The 19,938-nt window shown below is 36.1% G+C and overlaps 1 long non-coding RNA gene across 1 annotated transcript in view; it reads right to left on the bottom strand.

Annotated features, from left to right (window-relative positions):
- Nucleotides 1–11,597: 11,597 nt before the first annotated feature.
- The window catches only part of LOC125079046 (uncharacterized), a 99,392-nt gene continuing 91,051 nt past the window's right edge, over nucleotides 11,598–19,938 (bottom strand). The window contains exon 4 of the long non-coding RNA XR_007121031.1: nucleotides 11,598–11,645. This is a non-coding gene — a long non-coding RNA (uncharacterized LOC125079046). The remainder of the gene's footprint in view (nucleotides 11,646–19,938) is intronic.

Raw genomic sequence — 19,938 nt, forward strand, 5'->3', positions numbered from 1 at the left:
CTTTTTTTTTTAAATAAAATCTGTCATTACTTTATTATCCCAAGTTACTCTCCCCTATTAGAGGCTAAAACAACCCAACATACATCTATGTAGTGGCACAAATGTTGAGGAACATTATGATAAATAGAGCCCATAATCGAGGCAATGATAGGTGGTTGTTTGAATTTCCTTTTTTCTTAAGAATAGCTAACACTTATTTAGCACTTATCTTATGCTAAGTACTATTCTAAATGCTTTTCTTGAATTATTTCAATTAATCCGTGTACTCATCCTATGAAATAGTTCAAAGTATAAGTCCATTTCACAGATGAGAAACTTAAAGCCAGGATTAAGACTCAGGGATTCTGACTCTAGAACTATTGATACATCCATCTCCCTATAAAGTATCATCTGAACATCTACTTTCAATAATTTATAAAACAGTTCTACCTATTGTTTTAATTTAGGATATTTATAATAAGCAAGTTGAACATTTTAAGAACTCATACAACCCAATAGCAAAACAAAATCTAATTTTAAATGGGCAAGAAAACTGAATAGATGTATTTCCAAAGAAATATGGTTACCAGGAACATGAAAATATGCTCAACATCACCAGTCATAAGGGGAATGCCGATCAAAACACAATGAGATATCACCTCGTCCCTGTAAGAATGGTGACGTGGTGAAGGGAAGGGAACCTTCATGTACTGTTAGTGGAAATTTAAATTGGGTGCAGCCACTATGGAAAATAATATGGAGGTTACTCCAAATACCAAAAATAGAACTATGATATGTTCCAATAATCCCACTTCTAGGTGTGTGTGTGTGTATATATATATATATATACATATATATATATGTATATATATATATATATATGAAAATAAATCAATATCTCATTTGTACTCCTATGTTCGTTACAGTATCATTTACAATTTTTAATAGCTAAGACATGGAAATAGCTTAAGTGCCCACTGAAGGATGAATGAATAAAGAAAAAACAGTATCTACATAGAAGATGGTGGAGAAGTAGCAGGCTGAGACTACATCAGGTAGTAGGAGATCAGCTAGATAGCTTATCAAACCATTGCAAACACCTGCAAATCCAACGGGAGACTGAAGAGAAGAAGAACAGCAATTCTAGAAACAGAAAATCGACCACTTTCTGAAAGGTAGGACTGGCAGAGAAGTGAATCCAAAGCGACGGGAAGATAGACTGCAGGCGGAGGGGCCAGCTCCCAGCAAACAGCGAAGCAATGGAGCACAAAATTAGGACTTTTAAAAGTCTGCTCCACTGAGGGATATCGCACCAGAGGCTAAACCAGGGTGAAGGCCACGGGGGCCAGCATGGCCCTAGGTACCGCAGGGTCACAGAAGGATCGGGGGTGTCTGAGTGTTGCAGAGATCGCAGGTATTAGAGCTGGGAAGCTGGCTACAGAGACAAAGCCAAGGAGTGAGCTCTCAGGTCAGGGTTACCTTGAACCTGTCGCAGGCTGGTTGATCTCAGAGCGCGGCCAGAGGCCAGGGAGATGGGAGTGATAGGGCTCTTTTCTCTGAGGGCGCACTGTGGAGTGGGGCCCCAAGCTCTCGGGTCCTCTGGGGTGGAGACTGGGAGGCCACCATTTTCATTCCTGTCCTCTGGAACTCTACAAAAAGTGTTCAGGGAACAAAAGCTCTAGAAAGCAAACCCAAGCAGATTATTTAGCCCAGCCCCTGGGAAGGGTGGTGCAATTCCGCCTTGGGCAAAGACACTTGAGAATCACTACAACAGGCCCCTCCCCCAGAGATCAACAAGAAATCCAGCCAAGATGAAGTTCACCTACCAAGGAGAGCAGCAGAATTCCAGTGGAGGAGAAAGAAAAGCACGGAACTCATGTCTTTCTCCTCATGATTCTTTAGTCTTGCAGTTAATTTAATTTTTTTAATTTAATTTTTTTTCTTCTGCTAAATTTTTTTTAACTTTTACCCTTTTCTTTTTTAATGTTTTTTAACTAGTTTATCTAATATATATATTTTTTTTTCTTTTCTATATTTTTTCTTTCTTTTCTTTTGTAAATTTTTTAAGTTTTTTTCTGAACTTCTTTTGATCCCCTTTCTCCCTCCCACGACTTGGGGTCTCTTCTGATTTGGTTAAGTGCATTTTCCTGGGGTCTTTGCCACCCTTTAAGTATTTTATTTGCTCCTTCATATACTCTTATTTGGACAAAATGACAAGGCAGAAAAACTCACCACAAAAAAAAAAAAAAAAGAACAAGAGGCAGTACCAAAGGCTAGGGACCTAATCAATAAAGACATTGGTAATATGTCAGATATAGAGTTCAGAATGACAATTCTCAAGGTTCTAGCCAGGCTCAAAAAAGGCATGGAAGATATAAGAGAAACCCTCTCCGGAGAGATAAAAGCCCTTTCTGGAGAAATAAAAGAACTAAAATCAAACCAAGTTGAAATCAAAAAAGCTATTCATGAGGTGCAATTAAAAATGGAGGCTCTTACTGCAAGGATAAATGAGGCAGAAGAAAGAATGAGTGATATAGAAGACCAAATGACAAAGAATAAAGAAGCTGAGCAAAAAGGGACAAACAGCTACTGGACCACAAAGGGAGAATTCAAGAGATAAGTGACACCATAAGATGACACAACATTAGATTAATTGGGATTCCAGAAAAAGAAGAAAGAGAGAGGGGAGCAGTAGGTATATTGGAGAGAATTATTGTAAAGAATTTCCCTAATATGGCAAAGGGAACAAGCATCAAAATCCAGGAGGTGTAGAGAACCCCCCTCAAAATCAACAGAATAGGTCCACACCCCATCACCTAATAGTAAAATTTACAAGTCTTAGCAACAAAGAGAAAATCCTGAAAGCAGCCTTGGAAAAGAAGTCTGTAACATACAAGGGTAAAAACATTAGATTCGTAGCAGACTTATCCACAGAGACCTGGCAGGCCAGAAAGAACTGGCATGATATATTCAGAGCACTAAACGAGAAAAACATGCAACCAAGAATGCTATATCCAGCTAAGCTATCATTGAAAATAGGAGGAGAGATTAAAAGCTTCCAGGACAAACAAAAACTGAAAGAATTTGCAAACACCAAACCAGCTCTACAGGAAATATTGAAAGGGGTCCTCTAAGCAAAGAGAGACCCTAAAAGTAGTAGATCAGAAAGAAACAGAGACAATATACAGTAACAGTCACCTTACAGGCAATACAATGGCACTAAATTCATATCTCTCAATACTTACCCTGAATGTTAATGGGCTAAATGCCCCAATCAAAAGACACAGGATATCAGAATGGATAAAAAAACAAAACCCATCTATATGTTGCCTACAAGAAACTCATCTTAAACCCGAAGACACCTCCAGGTTTAAAGTGAGGGGGTGGAAAAGAATTTACCATGCTAATGGACATCAGAAGAAAGCAGGAGTGGCAATCCTTATATCAGATCAATTAGATTTTAAGCCAAAGACTATAATAAGAGATGAGGAAGGACACTATATCATACTCAAAGGTTCTGTCCAACAAGAAGACCTAATGACTTTAAATATCTATGTCCCTAGCATGGGAGCAGGCAACTATATAAACCAATTAATAACAAAATCAAAGAAACACATCGACAATAATACAATAATAGTAGGGGACTTTAACACTCCCCTCACTGAAATGGACAGATCATCCAAACAAAATATCAACAAGGAAATAAAGGCCTTAAATGACACACTGGACCAGATGGACATCACAGATATATTCAGAACATTTCATCCCAAAGCAACAGAATACACGTTCTTCTCTAGTGCACATGGAACATTCTCCAGAATAGATCACATTCTTGGTCCTAAATCAGATCTCAACTGGTATCAAAAGATTGGGATCATTCCCTGCATATTTTCAGACCACAATGCTCTGAAGCTAGAACTCAATCACAAGAGGAAAGTTGGAAAGAACCCAAATACATGGAGGCTAAACAGCATCCTTCTAAAGAATGAATGGGTCAACCAGGAAATTAAAGAAGAATTGAACAAATTCATGGAAACAAATGATAACGAAAACACAACAGTTCAAAATCTGTGGGACAAAGCAAAGGCAATCCTGAGAGGAAAATATATAGCAGTACAAGCCTTTCTCAAGAAACAAGAAAGGTCTCAAATACACAACCTAACCCTACACCTAAAGTAACTGGAGAAAGAACAAGAAAGAAAGCCTAAACCCAGCAGGAGAAGAGAAATCATAAAGATCAGAGCAGAAATCAATGAAATAGAAACCAAAAAAACAATAGAACAAATCAATGAAACTAGGAGCTAGTTCTTTGAAAGAATTAATAAGATTGTTAAACCCCTGGCCAGACTTATCAAAAAGAAAAGAGAGAGGACCCACATAAATAAAATCATGAATGAAAGAGGAGAGATCACAACTAACACCAAAGAAATACAAACAATTATAAGAACATACTATGAGCAACTCTACACAAACAAATTTGACAATCTGGAAGAAATGGATGCATTCCTAGAGACATATAAACTATCACAACTGAACCAGGAAGAAATAGAAAACCTGAACAGACCCATAACCAGTAAGGAGATTGAAACAGTCATCAAAAATCTCCAAACAAACAAAAGCCCCGGGCCTGACAGCTTCTCAGGGGAATTCTGCCAAACATTTAAAGAAGAACTAATTTCTATTCTCCTGAAACTGTTCCAAAAAATAGAAATGGAAGGAAAACTTCCAAACTCATTTTATGAGGCCAGCATCACCTTGATCCCAAAACCAGACAAGGATCCCATCAAAAAAGAGAACTACAGACCAATATCCTTGATGAACACAGATGCAAAAATTCTCACCAAAATACTAGCCAATAGGATTCAACAGTACATTAAAAGTATTATTCACCATGACCAAGTGGGATTTATTCCAGGGCTGCAAGGTTGGTTCAACAGCTGCAAATCAATCAATGTGATACAACACATTAATAAAAGAAAGAACAAGAATCTTATTATAAATCTCTCAATAGTTGCTGAAAAAGCATTTGACAAAGTACAGCATCCCTTCCTGATCAAAACTCTTCAAAGTGTGGGGATAGAGGGCACATACCTCAATATTATCAAAGCCATCTTTGAAAAACCCACTGCAAATATCATTCTCAATGGAGAAAAACTGAAAGCTTTTCCTCTAAGGTCAGGAACACAGCAGGGATGTCCATTATCACCACGGCTATTCAACATAGTACTAGAAGTCCTAGCCTCAGCATGGCATCCAAATCAGCAAAGAAGAAGTCAAACTATCACTCTTCGCAGATGATATGATACTATATGTGGAAAACCCAAAAGACTCCACTCCAAAACTGCTAAAACTTGTACAGGAATTCAGTAAAGTGTCAGGATATAAAATCTATGCACAGAAATCAGTTGAATTTCTCTACACCAACAAGACAGAAGAATGAGAAATTAAGAAGTCAATCCCATTTACAATTGCACCCGAAACTATAAGATACCTAGGAATAAACCTAACCAAAGAGACTAAGAATCTATACACAGAAAACTATAAAGTACTCATGAAAGAAATTGAGGAAGACACAAAGAAATGGAAAAATGGTCCATGCTCCTGGATTGGAAGAACAAATATTGTGAAAATGTTTATGCTACCTAAAGCAATCTACACATTTAATGCAATTCCTATCAAAATACCATCCATTTTTTTCAAAGAAATGGAACAAATAATCCTAAAATTTATATGGAACCAGAAAAGACCTCGAATAGCCAAAGGAATATTGAAAAAGAAAGCCAAAGTTGGTGGCATCACAATTCCGGACTTCAAGCTCTATTACAAAGCTGTCATCATCAAGACAGCATGGTACTGGCACAAAAACAGACACAGAGATCAATGGAACAGAATAAAGAGCCCAGAAATAGACCCTCAACTCTATGGTCAACTCATCTTGGACAAATCAGGAAAGAATGTCCAATGGAAAAAAGACAGCCTCTTCAATAAATGGTGTTGGGAAAATTGGACAGCCACATGCAGAAAAATGAATTTGGACCATTTCCTTACAGCACACATGACAATAGACTCAAAATAGATGAAGGACCTCAATGTGAGAAAGGAATCCATCAAAATCCTTGAGGAGAACACAGGCAGCAACCTCTTCGACCTCAGCCACAGCAACATCTTCCTAGGAACATCACCAAAGGCAAGGGAAGCAAGGGCAAAAATGAACTATTGGGATTTTATCAAGATCAAAAGCTTTTGCACAGCAAAGGAAACGGTTAACAAAACTGAAAGACAACTGACAGAATGGGAGAAGATATTTGCAAATGACATATCAGATAATGGGCTAGTGTCCAAAATCTATAAAGAACTTAGCAAACTCAACACACAAAGCACAAACAATCCAATCAAGAAATGGGCAGAAGACATGAACAGACATTTCTGCAAAGAAGACATCCAGATGGCCAACAGACACATGAAAAAGTGCTCCATTTTACTCAGCATCAGGGAAATACAAATCAAAACCACAATGAGATATCACCTCACACCAGTCAGAATGGCTAAAATTAACAAGTCAGGAAATGACAGATGCTGGCGAGGATGTAGAAAAAGAGGAACCCTTTGGTGGGTTTTCAAGCTGTTGGTGGGAATTCAAGCTGGTGCAACCACTCTGGAAAACAGCATGGAGGTTCCTCAAAAAGTTGAAAATAGAACTACTCTATGACCCAGCAATTGCACTACTGGGTATTTACCCTAAAGATACAAACGTAGTGATCCAAAGGGGCACGTGCACCCGAATGTTTATAGCAGCAATGTCTTCAATAGCCAAACTATGGAGAGAACCTAGATGTCCATCAACAGATGAATGGATAAAGAATATGTGGTATATATATACAATGGAATACTATGCAGCCATCAAAAGAAATGAAATCTTGCCATTTGAGACAACGTGGATGGAACTAGAGGGTATCATGCTTAGCGAAATAAGTCAATTGGAGAAAGACAACTATCATATGATCTCCCTGATATGAGGAAATGAAGATGCAACATGGGGGGTTAGGGGGCTAGGAGAAGAATAAATGAAACAAGATGGTATCAGGAAGGAGACAAACCATAAGTGACTCTTAATCTCACAAAACAAACTGAGGGTTGATGGGGGAGGGAGGGAGGGAGAGGGGGGTGGGGTTATGGACATTGGGGAGGGTATGTGCTATGGTGAGTGCTGTGAAGTGTGTAAACCTGGCAATTCACAGACCTGTACCCCAGGGATAAAAATACATTATATGTTTATAAAAAAATAAAAAATAAAAAAATAAAGATAAAAAAAAGAAAATACAGTATCTACATAAACAATGGAATATTATTTGGCCAGAAAAAAATGAAATCATGTCTTTTGCTACAACATGATGGACCTTGAGGACATGTGCTAAGTAAAATAAATTATAGAAAGACAAATATTATTTGATTTTACTTATGTGGAATCAAGTACACACAAACACACACACACTCATAGATACAGGTAATAGATTGGTGACTGTCAAAGACAGAAGGATGCGAGGTGGGTGAAATGGGTGAAGGGCGTCAGAAGATAGAGACTTATACAGTTATAAAATAAGTAAGTCATTAGGATGTAATGTACAACATGATTACTATAGTTAATAATACTGTATGGCACATTTGAAAGTTACAAAGAGAGTAAGTCTTCAAAGTTCTCATCACAAGAAATAGTTCCATAACTGTGTATGGTGACATACGTTATGCAGACTTACTACACTTATCATTATGCAATATACACAAATATTGAGTTGTTATGTTATATACCTGAAATTATTTATGTCAAGTGTACCTCAACAAATAAGCAAACAAACAATGAATGCTCTCTAATTCCAAAGTAGGATTTCTTAATCTCGGCTCTATTAACATTTGGGGTGGAAAAATTTTTTTGTAGGATACTGTCCCATGTGTTATAGAATGTCTAACACCATCCCTGGCCTGTCCACTAGATGCCAAAATCATCCTCCCCCTACTTGTGAGAATGTCTCTAAGACATTGCCAAGTGTCCCTTAGGGGCAAAAATCACTGTCCAAAAGTAAAGAAAAATGATCTGACTTTAAAGTCTCCTTATTTTTATCATATTTTTCTTTATAAAAGGATTTCTCATGTGCTATATAGATAAGTAACATAATAAAGAAACAACCTTTGAAATGAGGGAGAGAACCTGATTAGAAGGAGTTGCTTCTTGTGGACACATTGATAGATCTCATTTCTCTTTTATTTTTCTTATGACACAAAATGATTTTTTAGGTCTGCCCCAACCCTGCATCCATGGCCCACATACTAGTCCCACTCTCCTCCTCTATCCTAAAATACCTGCACAATACTTCTATTTTTTTAAATCTAATCTGTCTCTATACTTTGATTGGTAGAGACGGATTACAATGGAAGCAACAAGATTGGTCAGAAACATCCTACTATCTTCAAACTTTCTCCAATACCTTCCCCAAACTTAGCTGCATGAAAATCAAATTTAAGTTCAAGAAGTAAATACCATGAAAAAAAAAAAAAAAAAAGAAGAAGCAAATGCCATCAGACTGTCATCAAATACCATCAGTACTGCGGCTGCTGCTGCTTTTATTCATGTTTTTAAATTAAGTTTTGGGTTGAATTTAATCATGTGTCTTATGTCATTTTTCATAAAATAGTAACTCCTTTCAGGGAAAATTAGGGCTATATTACTCCAAATACTACATTTAAAAAATATTCATCCCAGTTTATAATATATGTACATTTCCTACTCCATTTGTATGTTTTATAAGGTTAGTACTGAATTTTAACATAAAGATAGGACTTTATTGCTGATTGCACAATCATCTGAATACAAATTATAATTTTCAAGGACATTAATATTGAGGCATATCCTTTCTATCTTAACTCAAAGGGGACAGTAAGAAGGTCCTACAACATCTTCATCTGTGAGGTTACAGTCACTCTTTTCCTCCATCATTTCAAATTTGGCTAAATACATCTCCCACCCACCCCTCTATCTATGTTATTCTCAATTTGCAGCCAAATGCAAATGAGTACATCCAGTAAAGACTTAGGTCCTTTTCTTTCAACTAGAAACAGTGACCTCAGGAAGAGAACATGTGTATTCTCATCTTTCTGTCAGCTGTCTACCTCAACTGGACAAACAAGGCAAAAGTAATGTAGCCTGCTTTTCTCACAGAATGCAAGAAAGAACTAACTTTCCCAAAGTAAGTTGTAATTTGATGTTGAAGTGCAATTTAGATACATGTACATTATGTCTTATTTCATAGAATTCTAAGCATATCGAAAAAAATGAATCAATATACTTTTCACCTGACCAATATATAAGTCTTAATTTCTTTTTAAAGTTACATGTTAATTCTGAAAGCAGATAAATAAATGGAGACTACATCATTTTTAGTCTTTGGAAAGAATTATAATTTTATTCTAAATTGTCTTCTCCTAATATATATTAAAAAGAAATACAGCCAGGAGAAAACTCCATTAATTTAGTTTCCATCTAATGAATTAAAAAATATACTTTTATTGATTTTTACTAATAATTACATTTTTATGTCACTGGTAATGACATTTTTGTATTGAATGAGACCTCATAGATTTTCACATAGCCATGTTTGTTCTTTCTCTGAACACAGTAACTTCTTTGAAAGTAATGATCTTAACTAGTGTGTTGTGTTTTATCCCATAAATCAATATGCATATAACAATATTGAACATTGCAAGCCTATATGAATCACTATGAATAGATAGTCTTACTTAATATTCAAAAGATCCTCTGCATAGGTGCTGTTCTTTAACAGATATGAAAACAGAGGCTTTGAGGTTTTATGTAACTTTCCAAAGTTGGCCAACAAGTAAAAACTGGATTCAGGATTTGAATCCTAGCCTATCTGACTCCCAAGCTCAGATTCTAATGACTCCACTTTATCTGATACACATGTGAGGAAAACATTCTAACGCCTTACTGCTCAGATGTCTGTAGACCAGCAGCATCAACATCACCTGGAAACTTGTTAGACAAACAAAATCTCAGGCCCCACCCCTTATCAGAATCTGCATTTTAACAACATCCTAGGTAATTCCTATGCAGGTTAAAATTTTAGAAATATTCATCTAGTGGATACTGGTGGGTTGTCTTGTTAGCAAGCATTCCATCCATTTCCAGAATGTCACAGTTTTGGTTCAGAAAACCACATAGTTCCAGCAAAGGTAACTTCATACCTAGCTACACAATCTACATTAAACTAAACTATCAATCCCTTCATAGTGAGCCTCAAAGTTTTGCTGGGAATGTTGGCACAAAGATTTAATTGTTCAAGGCTGGGTAAAGGACAGATAAATGAGTTTAGATACAGAGGCTGGAGAGACAGAGGACAGATTATTCAGGAAACAATAAGCCATGATATGTATTTGAGAATTTCTCCTAAAATGAATCCATTTTTAACTCTGTGTGTGTGTGTGTGTGTGTGTGTGTGTGTGTGTGTGTGTTTTGGGGGGTAGAGAGGTAGAATGGGTTGGATTGACATAATTAGATTTTGAAGACTACTTTGGCTATATTAATTAATTAATTAAAAGAACAAAGCCTTAAGACAGAGGCCAGTCACAATCTGTTTCTGCAGGACACTCCAGAGAGGCTCATAGTTTAGTCCAGGGTGATGAACAGGGAGAAAACAATAAACAAATTCTAACAATATTTAGGAGGTAGAATCAAAAGCCTAAGAAGTTGATGGGCTATAAATAATAAGGAAGGTATTAGGAAAAGCTTCAAAATATTTGGTGTGAACAACTGGGGCGATAACCTTCACTCACTCAATCTGAACGAATATTAGAGTAGGAGCAAAGTAGGGACAGGATGAAAAGTTTGGTTTTGGATGAATTGGACTCTCAGCTGGACATACAGTTCAAATCTGTGTTCATTTCTTGCTATGACTTTTTGTTCTTCATCACTACATATCCAGACTACATATCAATTGTTTAAAAAAGTGAACAATGCGAAGTCTCCTCCATTCTGAATCACCCTTTCCTTGAAGTTAGTTTTTAATATTTTTGAAGTTTTACTGATATGCAATGTAACTAATTAGGAAATTTAGGCACTTTTTAACTCCCTATATTAACCACTATCTCAGTGTGTGTAAAATTTCTAAAGGGAAAATGTAACCTATAATCAGATCTCTTATAGAAGAAAAGAATCTTGTAAGATTGACTTCTCTCCTGCTCCATTAATTGTTAATTATCGCTAATGAGAAGGAAGTAGGATTTGGTTCACATCTGATCAGCCCATAAATTAAAATCATCTAGAATGCTGGTCATGTGAGCATTGTCAGCTCTCTTCAGTATGTGGCCCACATTTTTTTTTTTTTTTAATTTCAGCTCCTTTAAGATAAGCTTCCAAATGCCGAAGTACTCAAGATATAATCTACCAAGTTCTGGGTTCCAAACCCTGGAGCATCAGAATTTGCTATAGTAAAATTTGAAGATTTGGGGCACCTGGGTGGCTCCGTGGGTTGGGGCCTATGCCTTCGGCTCAGGTCATGATCTCGGGATCCTGGGATCGAGTCTCACCTCAGGCTCTCTGCTTAGCGGGGAGCCTGCTTCCCCTTCTCTCTGCCTGTCTCTCTGCCTGCTTGTGATCTCTGTCAAATAAATACATAAATTTAAAAAAAAATTTTTTTTTTAAATTTTCCTGTGATTGGGCTTTAGAAGGATTTTTCAGTCTCTGAAAACCCTTCTACTGAAGAATCACTTCCAATGACCTCACATATGCTTGAAAATCTCCACAGAAGCCCAGGAATCTCTAAATACATCCATGGCGAAGACAGCACTTAATTTCCCATTATTCAGATGCTTTCCAGAGGACATGATATATCCGTTTATTTATGTTTAGCTTGTGTTTGTTTTTAAATAGTCAGCAACCTCGAGGAGACAATAAGGTAACAAAACTGTTCTGACAAATAATTCACAAATAAACAGCACAGTAATTAAATTTGCTCCAAATGCTTTCACTCCTCAGCAGATGCAGTCATTATTTCTGTTGTTTTGGTGGGGTTTTGTTTTGTTTTGTTTTGTTGTTTTGTTTTTGTTTTTGTTTTTGTTTTTTTTAGGGGGAAAAAGTAATTATGTCGTTGCCATAAAAATACTAGCAAACAAAGAGGGCAAAATTTGTTTCTGAGAGAATAAGTATTGTTTAAAAACGCATTAAAGTATGCAACTCCCAAGCTGATTTTTTGCTGTAGTAACGGAAAGGCCCTCTGTAAACTACAGATGAAGAAATAGCATGTAAAAGGATATATATATATATATATATATATATATATATATATATATATAAAACCATTTGGGATTGGCAAAGAAAATATCATATACTACTCCCATCCAAATAATTAGGCCTTTCAAGAGACTGATTTTTAGTTGTTGGTTTTTTTTAAGATTTTATTTATTTATTTGACAGATAGAGATCACAAGTAGGCAGAGAGGCAGGCAGAGAGAGAGAGAGGAGGAGGCAGGTTCCCTGCTGAGCAGAGAGCCCGATGTGGGGCTCCGTGTGGGGCTCCATGTGGGGCTCGATCCTAGGACACTGGGACCATGACCTGAGCCGAAGGCAAAGGCTTTAACCCACTGAGCCACCCAGGCGTCCCTGTTGTTTTTTTTTTTAAAGATTTTATTTATTTGACAGAGATCACAAGCAGGCAGAGAGGCAGGCAGAGAGAAAGGAAGGGAAGCAGGCTCCCTGCTGAGCAGAGAGCCCAATGCAGGGCTCGATCCCAGGACCCTGAGATCATGACCTGAGCTGAAGGCAGAGGCTTAACCCACTGAGCCACCCATGTGCCCCATGATTTTTAGTTTTTATATACGAAAGGAATAAGAGAATGTTAGACTAACTCTGCATACATACTGAATGTTCTGTCTGAATGCTGATATTTTCTGTTCTGGAATATAAATACAATGGTTAATCTGTTTTCTGAATTGGCTGACTCCCCTAATTATAAAAGAGAGAAAGAGAGAGAGAAATGGCGGGGGGGGGGGGGGGGTTGGAATGAATGGACTACAAGAGGAAATATTTGCATTCCAGAAATATTCTGACATTTTTTTATCTTCTAACAGGTGAAAAGGGAGAAAAATCCTTTAATAAACTCAGCTTTTTCTAATTATTATGGAGCAAGGTATTGGTTTTTAAAAAGTTGTCCTAAGCTTAAGGTACATTTTCCATCTTCAAGTTTAAAGCAATATTATAAACTAATCTTATAAACTAAAAAGATACAAGCATTTTTTTAAAAAATCTATTTTGAGTATTCAGGCTAATTTCAAGTCTGAAGCTATGTTCAGCAGAGTATAAGTCTTCAGTTTGATTTTTTGCTCATTTAACTTAAATTAAATTAGGAAAAAAGAGGAAGAGGAAAATAGTATTTATGCATTCCTCCTTAGGCTAAGCTTTTAATATCTGTTATATAACCCTCATAACATTCTTGGGTTATGGTGTTATTATCTCAGTTTAAAAAATGAAAAAAAAAAAAAAAAAAACCAACCTAAGTCTCAACGATCATCTCTCTCTATGGTCACACAGCTCCTAGGGGTTAAAGTGTAGAGCTGGATTTGAATCTAGAAATGTCTCATTTAAAGTTCTACCCATTTATTATTTTTGGGGGGGGATGTTTAGGCTAAGTTGGGGTCAAAGAAATTCTCACCAGTTAAAATGTATAAGAGCATACATAAATGAAGGGCATGAAACAAGGCTAAAAGTGTTGCTATTCAACAGTAACACCCAGCAGAATAAACATTCTTCCCCTAAGCTTCCAAAAACATTTTTCACAGTGTGTTATTGAACACACCATGAATATCGAAGTTTCATTGTGGTTGACCAACAACAACTAATGTTATAATTTAATTCCACAGCTATTTAAGAAGTAGCCATTTTTCTCCCAGTCCTATATTGGGAATAGCAAGGAGACAAACAAACAAAATTCAAAGCACAGTTCCTGACCCAGAGAAGCCAGTACCTAGCTAGAAGGAAAAAGATGCACAAACATGCAGAATATAATCTGTATGTATAAACGTGCAGAAAAAGATGTACAAACATGCAGGTAGCTAACATATTAACCAGAACACTACAGTGTGTAAGACAATTTGAAGTAAGTATAAGAAATTACTGGGTATCTTCATTGGACAACTATGTATTTTTCACCACACACATTTCCTAGTTCTGTGATTCCAATAATTCATTGCCTTTGAGCTATTTGCAAGTTATAGATAACACTTTATAGATAATTCATGGCAATGCAAAATGATTCTTATTTATACACATGAAAATAAATTTTGTCTGGGAAAGGTTCAATTGACATCTCTCTGTCACTGTGTTAGAACCCAGTTTGCCCTCCCTCATTTGTGCATTCATTTTAATATTCTTGATTAATAAATGTGTCTGTTCTTGGCATTCTCTTTTGAACTAGTTGTAACATCTTATTAGATACCTCATTAATAATGAGTTAAGTTCAGTCTTTATTGCATGTTCATTTTATCTCTGTACGAGAGTCATGATTTTACTTTTTCTTGAAAATTATTCTTTAACAAATGTGTTATAAACACTATTGGTTGGTGTCAAGAGAATGCAAAACAACAAGTGATTTTCTCAGGTGTATGGAAGAAAAGTGATAATATATATCCTCCTGTAGGCTGAATGTCTAAAAACATATTATTAAGATGAAAGACACTCTTCTCTATAAACAAATACATCAGTAATCTACCCATATGATTAAGTCAGGTCATACGTATTCTAATGATCTCTGCACCTGTGTATCAGTGAGAAGAGAATCAATATGTCTTTCTAATAAGCTAGATTTGAAAGAAAACACACATACAAGGACTATAAAAATATAAACTGGATTACTTTAATCATCAAAATATTATCCTTTCCATATTTTCAAATGAAATAGAAAAAGGACACTATATCATTCCATCAACCTATTAGTATTAATAAAGCTTAGCTTCCCAGGGAGACTTTTCATTAATACTTTCAAATTTCTCTTTGATTTGAGGAATAACACAAATATTTTCTCATCATTACCTTCTTCCTCTCTTCCTCAGAAGTTGCAAAGTTGATTTTTTTTCTCATGAGCCTTTGAAGAGAGCAGCCCTATCTCCCTTGAACATCAGATACAAAATGACTTGGCAACACCAGAAGGTTTCAACAGACAAAAGAAAATTTTCTTCTTTTACTTATTTATTTAATAACTGTTTCCAATACCTGTAGCAGTGTTTCCATTACTTTTTTCCTGAACAAACAATATCTTTGATAGTAGATAAAATCCCAACAAATTGACTTATTTTTGTCTTATGGAATTTGCATGTCTATCAAATACTGAGTGGCTACTTATGAGAGCAAGGACATTCTTCAAACTTGAAGTCATGGCTTACCACCATGTAGGAATTCAAGTACGCCATTGGTGCCATCAAAAATTATCATATATTTTGGCAGATGTTTCTGGAAGGCCTAACTAAATGCAACAGAGCAGAAAATAACACATGGTAAAAGAGGTAAGGTAAAGCAAAAATGCAGTCTACGTGAATGGGGACCTCCAGAGTTTTGTAGAAAATGAGTCCCACCATGAAGAAGAGAACAACCATGGCACCTGCTGTGCATCATCACATCTTCGTTATTTTAACAAAAGAAGACCAGGAAGATAAGTTGCTTACTTTTGTAAACATGTGCAAAGAGTGCAACTGATTCCCATGATCTAAATGTTTCTTTTGTTGGACCAATCAGCCAGTTTATAAATTGAAATGAGCCCTTTTCAGACAAACTGGTAAAGTAGATATATAAAGATAGATATAAATACATTTATAACATTTTTTAAAAGATTTTATTTATTTGAGAGAGAAAGATAGAGCATGCACATATAAGCAGGGAGAGGGGCAAAGCTAGAGGAAGAGAATATCAAGCAGACTCTCCACTGAGTGTGAAGCCATGGGGCTCTATCTCATAACCCCAAGATCACAAACTGAGCCAAAATCAAGAGTGGAAGTGGCAGGCAGAGGGAGAAGCAGGCTCCCCGCTGAGCAAGGAGCTCAACCCAGGACTCTAACACTTAACCGACTGAGCCACCCAGACATCCCCCCATAACATATTTTCAGCTTAAGCTCTACTAGTTGGCAAACTATGCCTGGGTACAAGACACCAAAAGATGCAGACACGCTGCAAAATATTTAGATTATTCATCTGCTTTAATAATTTTTCTCAAAGAACAAATATTACCCATGTGAGAGGGTCCTGTTTAATGAATTTAACTCAGAAAAGTCATTTAGGTATTGCAAACTGTGTATCCCTAGAAAAAGAAAGTCTGTCTCTTAATTCCAGAATAGTACTTGATTTCCATTGCTTTAACAACCCTCATTAGAAATTGTGTTTAAGTCATTTACAAGTGAAGCAGTTTTCAGTCTTAAAACATCAGCCTTCATGAAATTTGAAGAACAAAGAAACTAATATTGTAGAATCAAATCATTTGCATCATCTCTGTCACTAAAAGTTTAAATATTTTAATTAGTTATTAAGAGTCCAGATATCTGATGAAACCGAGGTCTCTTTTCATCTCTAACACTTAATAGGCATATCAGTTCAGGAAGTTCCCTTAACTCACCAACCCCGTTAATTGCTTCATCTATGAAAGAGGGACAGTAGCAGTAAATTTCTATTTACTGAGCCCTGCCTTAGTCAAAATTCCAGGGTCACTTCTTAAGCCTTTTCTAATTTGCATATTTTTAAAAATAGAAACTGTTTATACAAATGACCCCTACAAAACACTTTATCTCTATGGTGCAGCCTCAGAAGTAAAAAGTAATATTCATTTTTTTGTGTCTAAGATAACACATGGAGAAATGATCTGCAGTAAGATGAGAATTGTCAGAGTTTGACACACAGTGGTCACTAAATGAATTGCTGTAAAATAAAAGAATAAACATAGAGAAAGACTCAGAACACAGAAAATAATGGGCAGAACGTCTCCATGAAGAATGCAGTGAAGCCACCATACCCAACGGCTGTCAGAGTCCCTCAGCGTAACCACAGACAGGGCTAAGGGGAGAAAAGCTGACACAAACTATCAGGTGGTCATGAAGAAGTCCCTGGTCAACTTAGTGATTAATCTGAAGTCACCCTCTATCAAGATTTTTTTGCTGCAAGGCCTGAACAGACCCTCAGAACTGTTGCCACAACCACAGGAAATAGTCTTTCCAAAGAGGCACTGCTAAGAAAGGGCAACTCCATTGACAATTTTGCAACCCCCCAAACTACCTGAAAGTCCCAAGTGCTACCCAAGGCAACCTCCCTCACTTTTTCTAATTCTATCTTCTCATATTCTCAGGAATACTACAGAAATAACAGTGATAATAAAATGGCTTTTTTTTTTTAAGAAAACTATCATCAGAAACTTCTATTTTGCATTCTGATACAAACTTTAGGATAAAACTTTTGTTAAAACACACACACACACACACACACACACACACACACAAATATAAATAAAAACCTTCAACTAATTAAAGCCCATATCCTATTGAGAAAATGCTTGTAATATATTTAACATAATGTCTGGCACCAAGTAAACAATGGGAACAGATAGCTATAATTTCATCTCCTCCCCAAACCAATTGGTGATACATTGAAGAAACAGTTATACTACTTCTTCAAAGCCAGTTGAAAAAATATTCAAGACAGTGTAGACATTCCCATTACAGTAACTTAGGCTCACACCGAATCAATGCAAATGTCATTAATTTGTGTTCTGTTGGCCTCTTCTGGCTGAATGGATTGTTGCAATGGTGTGAGGCAAAGCAATTCACTTTGGTACACATTCAAAAGTCATGGATTACTTAAACATACAGTCATTAAAACAGATCCTAAAGGGAAAAACACAGACACTTGACATTAACATTACTATTCCAGTGAAAGCAAATAAATTTGGCCATGAGCATTGATTCCATATATTTTAGAGGATCATTAAGAAAGGTTCTTGTACCATTTAATACCATGTGGCAAAAACATAATGGAAAATAACAAAAAATAAATTAAGAATGAAAAATGACTTCCATAAATTAGTGAGATATTCAACCTAGCAGACATAGATCATAATAATATGCCTCTCAGGGATAAGCAAATAGACTTCTCATGATAAATTTAATTATAAAGGTCAAATAAAGATATACATTTAAAAAATTAAAATAGAGGAGCAGAGAAGGTGGGAAACAAATCTGACTTTATCACTTGTTTTTATTTCCTTTACTATTTTTAGAAAAATTAAAGACTTTGGCATCAGACTTGAATTTGACACCCATCCTACTAATCACTATGTGACCTTACTCACAATCTCAGATTTTTGGTTGGGTCATTTGTAATCTTTAAACATGGATAACTGGGGCGCCTGGGTGGCTCAGTGGGTTAAGCCGCTGCCTTCGGCTCAGGTCATGATCTCAGGGTCCTGGGATCGAGTCCCGCATCGGGCTCTCTGCTCAGCAGGGAGCCTGCTTCCCTCTCTCTCTCTCTCTCTCTCTGCCTGCCTTTCTGTCTACTTGTGATCTCTCTCTGTCAAATAAATAAATAAAATCTTTAAAAAAAAATAAAATAAACATGGATAACTATGCCAAGATGATTTTTATTAAGGGATCACAAATTAATGACAGTAGGTTCCTGCTATATTATCAGCAAATTTTAGCTCTTGCCTCTTCCCTTCTCTGTTTGCCTCCTCCCCCAAGGATCACTGACCTTCTAAAACACTTATCTAATGTGTACAGAAATCCTATCCTTGGTTCCACTAAGGTGATAACTGAGACCAGAAACTATTACAATCCCAATTATAAAAGTGCTTTATTCAAATCTGGAAAAGAACAAAAAGAAAATAATGACAGAATCATATAAAATGTGCAAACATAAAAGTTTTTAAAGAAAAGCCTTTGTTTTGAAAAACACAAAGAAATGGCAGGAAGTTTTGAGGGTCTAAATATTCTCATTCTCTTGTAGCCATTGCTTTTCCCACTAGTACCATAGAACTTTATACTCATTGACTTCCCATATTCATGTGACCCTGCTCAAATAAAAAGGCTCCAGTAATCAATGGTCTTTTGACCTTGAAACATAATACTTGTCTCTTAGACTACAGAGGATAGTGCAAATATGTATGTTATTCTTTCTCTCAAAATCTCAACAAATTAAACCTTATTATTATCCAATTTATGATTCCCAGGTACAATATCTGGAACCCCAAACAATTTTCAAATTTTTTTCAAAATTTCAGAAAAATTTCAATATCTAGTAGGAGTAAGGTTGATGGTAAATTATCCAGCCAATTTGAAGATGATAATGATTTTTAAATATGATACTAATGAATATACATATACACACACACATTCCCTTGAAGATTTTTCCCCCAAGGAAAGATTATCCAGAGTTTCTTTCATTTAAATATTAAAAGTTTATATATATTTTGAAATCTATTACTTCAGTATACTAGCTCATGTTTTTGTAAAAACAAAATTTTGACAATTATTTTTAAGGGCACTCAACTAATTTTTTTTATTATATATTTCAAATGGTTCCAGTGGTCTTTATAAATTTAATAAATAAACAACCCTTCTAAACATGTTTTTTAAAGATTTTATTTATTTATTTGACAGACAAAGAACGCAAGTAGGCAGAGAGGCAGGCAGAGAGAGAGAGAGAGAAGCAGGCTCTGCACTGAGCAGAGAGCCCAATGCGGGGCTCGATCCCAGGACTCTGGGATCATGACCTGAGCCAAAGGCAGAGGCTGTAACCCACTGAGCCACCCAGGTGCCGCACAACCCTTCTAAATATTTCAACGTTCTATCAAACTTTCTGAAAACTTATGTAAATGTCATGAATCCAAAAAAGTAATTTAACAAATATGGTGTCAAGTTGTCTTAAAA

The sequence above is a fragment of the Lutra lutra genome, chromosome 10 (assembly GCF_902655055.1).
Source record: "Lutra lutra chromosome 10, mLutLut1.2, whole genome shotgun sequence".
Lineage (NCBI taxonomy): Eukaryota > Metazoa > Chordata > Mammalia > Carnivora > Mustelidae > Lutra > Lutra lutra.